Source organism: Solanum tuberosum, unplaced genomic scaffold (genome assembly GCF_000226075.1).
Source record: "Solanum tuberosum cultivar DM 1-3 516 R44 unplaced genomic scaffold, SolTub_3.0 scf00051, whole genome shotgun sequence".
In the NCBI taxonomy this organism is placed as follows: Eukaryota; Viridiplantae; Streptophyta; class Magnoliopsida; order Solanales; family Solanaceae; genus Solanum; species Solanum tuberosum.
Window position 1 is genome coordinate 667,485 of NW_006238978.1, and position 7,991 is coordinate 675,475.

Genomic DNA, 7,991 nt, shown 5'->3' on the forward strand with positions numbered 1-7,991 from the left:
TCTTTTGGGGCGCGCTGGCAGGCGCGACGCGCCACCCCTTTCCCCCGAAAACTCGACTTTTCTCCCTTGTTTTTCCAACTCTAAACCACCTTAACTTCAAAGGTTTCATCCCCAAACACTTAGACTCATAAAACCCCTCAACATACAATAGATTTGACCCGGAAACATGCCCCAAATCAACAAGAACTTCAACACAATCACAACCAACAACTTCAACAAACACAATCAATCTTCTCTCGGAAATAAAACGAGTTTGGCGTGTGGAGGAAAGAACCAACCCAACACTATGAACTCACATACCTAGTAGGGATCACCCCCGACGATATCCACGACGATCTTTGACGAATCCTTGCTGGATCCTTTCTTTCTCCTCTTCTTCTCCTCTAACCCTCACTCTCACTCTTTTAAAAAAAGGAAGAACTGATATAAAAATCAGTCTAACACATTAATATAACCAAAAGAATTGGTTAGGGAAAAGACCAAATTACCCTTACAAATTTCCGGACTGACTTCCCTGCCAACTGCCCAACTTCCAAAAGGGATAACTCACTCGTACAAACTCGGAATCGAGCAAACTCGGTGGTTTTGGAAATATCATTCCACGAGCTTCGCAAACATAATTGGAACTACACCTAACTCATCCTGATCTAGGATTTATGGCTGTTCAAAGTTGGCCAAAACCTCACTTTTTCCCATACTTAACCAAATTTCCAGGTTCTTAAATTCTTTCCAAAAATGACTATTTCCAATTCTAAGCCTCTTCATAGTTATTTCAAATTGCCGGATGTTACAATTACACTGGCTATTATGTTGTTGTTGTGGTCCCTCATGGGGCATGACTTTATTTTTTTCCCACAGGTGCAAGTTTGTTTACTATTGGGCTGTTGGTTTTACTCTTCTGCTTCAAAAAAGAGATTTTGTGGTACAAATACATTAGGTTTTGGGAATCTAACGCTGAGGATCACCAAAAAGTTGAAAAATTCTTAAAGAACTATGGATCATATGCTCCAAACAGATACAATTATACAGACATCAAAAGAATCACCGATCGCTTCAGAAGCAAACTAGGACAAGGAGGATTGGTAATGTGTACAGAGGAAGTTTGAGTAATGGGAGTGAAGTAGCAGTAAAGGTCCTGAATGAACTAAAAGGCAGTGTTGAAGATTTCATTAACGAGGTGGCAAGTATTAGCAGAACTTCACATGTTAACATTGTGAGCCTTGTGGGATTTTGTTTTGAAGGTCACAAAAGAGCTCTTGTATATGAGTTCATGCCAAATGGATCTCTTGAAAAGTTTATCTATGAGGAAAGATCCGACAGTGTTCGCCAATTAGGTTGGCCAATATTATACAAAATTGCACTAGGCATTGCTCGAGGATTGGAGTACTTGCACCGTGGTTGTAACACTCGGATTTTGCATTTTGATAGAAAGCCTCATAATATCCTTCTTGATGAAGATTTTTGTCCTAAGATCTCAGACTTTGGTCTTGCCAAACTGTGCATGAAAAAGGAGAGTATCGTGTCAATGTTAGGCCCACGAGGGACTATCGGTTATATTGCTCCAGAAATTGTTTGTAGAAACTTGGGAGGTGTCTCTCACAAGTCTGATGTCTATAGCTATGGAATGATGATTCTAGAGATGGTTGGAGGAAGAAAAAATGTTGATGAAGGAGTTGATCGCACGAGTGAAATCTACTTTCCACATTGGCTTTATCAATGACTTGAACTAGGCGAAGAGCTTCAACTAATCGGGATAATGAATGAAGAGGAGAAAGAATGTGCAAGAAAGATGGTGATGGTGAGTTTATGGTGCATACAGACTGATCCCTCAAATCGACCATCCATGAGCAAGATTGTGGAAATGTTAGAAGGAAACCTAGATTCTTTGCAAATGCTTCCCAAGCCTTACCTATATTCTCCGTCAAGAACCGAGGTAGATTCATCAGTAGTAGAACTGACCTAGCCTTTATTTGCTCTGATATAACTACTACAAAGTAGTTAAAGTTCAATACCCCCTTTCTTTGTTATTGATATGATTTTTTTAAGATTATGAATGTACTAGTGTGAGAAGTTTCTTGAGCTATGTATATATGAATGAAAGTAATCCAATTTTTATTTCATTATGTAAGAGCTGTTGTATATAATGGCAGGTGCAAACCAGCGGCTCCTGTCCAAAGACCCTCTCTTTTGTTGCCTTTTGGGGTCAAAAACTGGTGTAACAGAAAATGAATGGCAGAAATTAAAAAAAAAAAAACTTACAATATGAAGTACTACTGGAACTCCTGGAATGGAGGGGCCATGGTTAGAAATCTATGCACGTAATAGTATCAATTTGAGTATTTCATATCACAGTGATATGCACTATTGTTTCAACCTTAGCCATAGACTTATAGTGTGTCTTCCTTATGGTAAGGATAGTGATTCATGATTTGATTCTTTCTCATAACTTTGGAGAAGATGGCATGAACATAGCCAGGCTTATTCTGTGTATACTCCGCCAATCTTGAAAAAACTTTCTTGGTAGTATCTAAATGAGAAAGTGAGCAAAGGGAAGGTTGCAATTTTGTATTTACATACTATTTTTACGTGCCTTTTAGGGTGTGACAAGAACCATTCCCTTTTTTATTTTCACCTTTGGATCTATCTGCATACCATTAAAATTTCAGTCAACTGAAATGAATATAGCTTCTATTTCTACAGTTCAAGTCATTTTCCAAAGATTTTGGCTAGAAATGAAAATAATGAGAAGTGGCTGTTTGTTTGCAGACTTAAGCAGTCAAGTCTTTCCACTGGTGTCAATGGCTAGAAAGACCCTTGTTATACGTTTGGTTTCTTTTTGACAAAGTTTACCAGTGACAAAGACTTGTAATAGTTACAGTGTTTAGAAGTTATTGAACTTGATCTTATAAGAGATTTCTGGTGAGCTAGCTAGTATTACAATTCACAAACCTTCTAGTTTTTCCTCTTATTGCAGTATAGATTCAATATGACTTTGGCTTATTCTTTTATTTGCTTCCTTCTGATGTTAGTTCAGACAAAGGGAAGAAATGATTCAACTTGTCCAAAGTTCTTTTCATGTGGGAATCTTACTGACTTGAGCTTTCCTTTCTCTCTTTCCTCACGATCTGATTGCGGACTAATGACCATGTCTGGTTGTGATACTAAACCATATCCAAGAATCCAACTGCTTCCAGGAGGGGATTGGTACAATCCTATGGAAAAACCGCATAATTTTACAGTTTGGCTCTTGGACCCGAAGCTTCATACCATGTTGAGGCAACACAAGTGCCAGACTTTTAGCAAAAGTTTCTCCCTTCAAGACTCTCCTTCTATTTCTTTCACTACCCCTACGCTTCACGACTTCTTCAAATGTAACAGCACGAGTCGTAATTCCCCAAACACTACCCAGAAGAAGAATGATCATTTTGCTGGTTATAAAATGTACAATGGTTGTAAAGACTTTAGCATATACTACAAGCTTTCTGGAGATGATGATGAAGACATTCGAGCAGGCAATCTTCCTGCGAATTGTTCACTTATCAGATTGCCAATTGACACGTTAGCATATGATAGAGATGTGTTCAAAATGTTAAGTCACGTTTTTCTGGTACAATGGGAACTGTCTTACGACTGTTACCAATGTCACCAAGGTGGAGGTCAGTGCCAGACTGATAAAACCAACAAATTTTCTTGTCATAAAGGTAGACATCTCCATATATGTACTTCATTTCAAAGGTCAAGTTAATATTATCCCTTATTTAGATAGTTTTATTTTCTTCAAAAAAATTGGGGTAGGGACAGGGACGGAGCCATGTGGGAGCAAACTTGTATTCATTCAAAATTAAACACTTATTCTCCTTCTATCATTAATAGACTTTTTTGCTTAATCGGAGATAAGTTTTATAATCTGAAACTCATAAGTGTTGGTGCTGCAGATGTTAGCATTCTAACAGCAGGAACATCAAAAAGGGGTTACCTTTCGACAATCTGGTTCATGGTGGCCACAGGTATTGGTGTTGCAGATGGTCTTGCTTATCCTTTCCTATTAGTAGTCGAGCATTACTCCTGTAGATTCTTGTTTCTAAAATTTTGTTACTATCTGTTGCTTCTTGTACTTCATGTTTGTTATTTCCTTTTCCGAACTGCTTTTCTTTTTTCTTGAACCGGGGGTCTATTGGAAACAACCTCTCTACCTCTTAGGTAGCGGTAAGGTCTTCCTACACCTACCCTCCCCAGACCCTACTTTGTGGGATTATACTGTATATGTTGTTGTATTTTCTGATGGGGCATGACTTCATTTTTTATCCTTTCCTATTAGTAGTCGTATTGGTGGCCACATGTATTGGTGTTGCAGATGTTCTTGATTATCCTTTCCTATTAGTAGTCATTGCAATAATCCTGTAGTTTCTTGTTGCTAGATTTCTGTTACTGTTACTGTCGCTTCTTGTACTTCGATTGTCATATTTTTAGTTGTAGTTATTGTTTAGAATGTTTGGTCACACTTTCTATAGTATTTTGCCGTGGTTTCTTCATTTTTGTTATTTCCTTTTCCCAACTGTTTTTTTTTCTTGTCCCGAGGATCCATAGGTAGTGTAAGATCTGCTTACACCTACCCTCCCCAGATACTACTTTGTGGATTACACCGGCTATTATGTTGTTGTTGTATTCTCTGATGGGGCATGACTTCATTTTTTTCCCACAGGTGCAAGTTTGTTTACTGTTGGACTGTTGGCTTTACTACTCTTTTGCTTCAGAAAAAAAAATTTGTGGTACAAATACCTCAGGTTTTGGGAATCTAATGCTGAGGATCACCAAAAAGTTGAAGAATTCTTAAAGAACTATGGATCATATGCTCCAAACAGATACAATTATACAGACATCAAAGAATCACCGGTCGCTTCAGAAGCAAACTAGGACAAGGAGGATTTGGTAATGTGTACAGAGGAAGTTTGAGTAATGGGAGTGAAGTGGCAGTAAAGGTCCTGAATGAACTAAAAGGCAGTGGTGAAGATTTCATTAACGAAGTGGCAAGTATTAGCAGAACATCACATGTTAACATTGTGAGCCTTGTGGGATTTTGTTTTGAAGGTCACAAAAGAGCTCTTGTATATGAGTTCATGCCAAATGGATCTCTTGAAAAATTTATCTATGAGGAAAGATCTAACGGAGTTCGCCAATTAGGCTGGCCAATATTGTACAAAATTGCATTAGGCATTGCTCGAGGATTAGAGTACTTGCACCGTGGTTGTAACACTCGGATTTTGCATTTTGATATAAAGCCTCATAATATCCTGCTTGATGAAGATTTTTGTCCTAAGGTTTCCGACTTTGGTCTTGCCAAAATGTGCATGAAACAGGAGAGTGTTGTGTCAATGTTAGGTCCACGAGGGACTATTGGTTATATTGCTCCAGAAATTGTTTGCAGAAACTTGGGAGGTGTCTCTCACAAGTCTGACGTCTATAGCTATGGAATGATGGTCCTAGAGATGGTTGGAGGAAGAAAGAATGTTGATGTTGGAGTTGATCGCACGAGTGAAATCTACTTTCCACATTGGCTCTATCGACGAATTGAAATAGATGAGGAGCTTCAACTAATCGGAGTAATGAATGAAGAGGAGAACGAATGTGCAAGAAAAATGGTGATAGCGAGTTTATGGTGCATACAGACTGATCCCTCAAATCGACCATCGATGAGCAAGGTTGTGGAAATGTTAGAAGGGAAACTAGACTCTTTGCAAATGCCTCCCAAGCCTTATCTATTTTCCCCCTCAAGATCAGAGGTAGATTCATCAATAATAGAACTGACAACAACAACAACATAGCCAGTATAGTCCCACAATGGGGGCGTGAGAAGGCTAGGGTGTACGCAGACCTTACATCTACATTTGTAGAGTAGAGAGGTTGTTCTCGATAGACCCCAAGTTCAAGAAAATCATTTTTCAGAAAATGGTTTGAAAGAAATGTAAGAGTAAAATGTTTAGTTGACTAAGAATTTGCTAGTACTTAACTAGCAAAGAGAAAGAAAGATATAGTTCAAGTGTTCAACCATATCCTTTAATTTCATTTTGTGATTTTCATTAGTGGTATAAAAAATGCTTTCTAAGATTTGAACCGAGTGATTGAAAAAAATATGTATATATTCATCTCACAATAATACTTGATGATAACAAATATTGAGGTATTTTAATACTTAAAAAGAAAGTTTACTTTACAAGACTAATAATGAAATAATTATGGCTTCCAATTGGTATTACCTAATTGAAAATTGAAACCTATTATTTGCTACTCATTATAGGAATTATAAGTTATCATTGAATAATAATACATGTATATACTTTGTTGGGTTTTAAAAGGTGTGAATGGAAAATGAAGAGTTGCGACTTTTATGAAGAGTTGCAACTTTTATGAAAAATTGTGACTTTGATGAAAGGTTGTGACTTTTTCGAAAGATTATGACTTTTCCAAAGATTTGTGACCTTCCAGTAAGGCACAATAAGAACCTTTTCACACTACCCTTTGTTTTCTATAAATTGAGGGATTTCCTCTCATTTTAGTTGAACTAATTTTCTGGACTTCTTCTGCTACTACTAAATCTAGTATTCTAAGTGTACTTTACTGCCGTTGAGTGGTTCGCTGACACCGTGATTTTAGGTACCGATACACCGGTGAGTAAGACCGTTCTATCCTGAGAGAATATATTTCATTAACCTCGGGTACTTGAGGGGAATAATTTTCTTAAGGGGACACTGTGCATTCAGTGGGCTCGATTTTCTTCTTTAAGAAAAATATTTCATATATTGTTTCTAATTTGTATCTAATTCTACTTTCTCTACTAGTTTTAGTTTTCTGGTTTTGAAAATGCTCTTTAAACTTTGTTGTTTTTTATCAAGTTCTTCAAAATTTATGTTCTAAGTATTTTAGGAATACAAGATGAACAACATATTTTTTAAAGTATACTCTAATTTCTTCAAGTGGAAGGACTTTGCCTAAAAGTTTTTCAAGATTAAAGTAAGTTCTAGTAGTTTTCTTTTCCTTCAATGATTTTAGAGATATTTCCCTTTTATATGCTTGGAAAAGAAGCAAATAACATAGGAAATTTAATACAAGATTAAATGGGAAAACTATGAATGAAATAAAAAATAATCATGTTATGGGGTATTTCTCGCTTTAATGGATATTAATTATGTGATGTAAATTCAAATTAATCAAGCTTCAAAAGTAAATTCTAGACATCAAAATAACAAATACAAAAAACAAAACTAGGTGTTTTGCCAAATTAAAAGTCTCACATTCATAAAATCATTTTTGATAGAGAGCGCTTTACTTGTAACTTTTCCAAAATTATCTAAGTATTATAAAATTTAACAAGAATTGTAAATGTCAAGTCACAAACATGAATTGATGTAACAAGCATTTACTTTTGGCATAATACATATATTGGCCCCTAAACTTGGCTTCAAATTTTAACTTTGACCTCCAACTTTCATAATGCACAAATAGGCACTTTAACTATCCTACCTTTAAATAAATAAACACGCGATTTTTGGAGCCAAAAGCGTGAAATGCAAACGCTGCCACGTGTATTAGTGACCCACTCAATGGCTGCCAACTATTCAATGCATGTGGGCCCGTTTTTCTGTCTATTTGACACCTTTTCAAATAATTTCTCTTTATTTTTGCCTCACAACTTCTTCCTTCACTTTCATTTTGTGGTAAATTAATATTTGAAAATGTCAATTATTCAATTTATAATTTATTTGTCTTATTTCTTTTTTTAATTTATGTGTATTCAAAGATTACATTTAAGATACTATAAATTATTAGACTTAATATTTAAAAAAATTTATTACAAATTTGAAAATTACGTAATATACACTATTAATTACAATAATTACTAATTTAAAATATTTTTTCAATCTAATAAGAGCCTACAAACACACTATACGTTATATTTAAAAGTACTATAAATCATAATTAAAATATATTTTTTT

General features: G+C 35.8%; 2 pseudogenes; both read left to right on the forward strand.

Moving 5' to 3' along the window:
• LOC107060005 (probable receptor-like protein kinase At5g39030) overlaps positions 1-1,986 on the forward strand; it is an 8,085-nt pseudogene extending 6,099 nt beyond the window's left edge.
• Positions 1,987-2,813: 827 nt separating this feature from the next.
• Positions 2,814-6,049, forward strand: LOC102585569 (probable receptor-like protein kinase At1g67000; annotated as a pseudogene).
• The last annotated feature ends 1,942 nt before the right edge of the window (positions 6,050-7,991 follow it).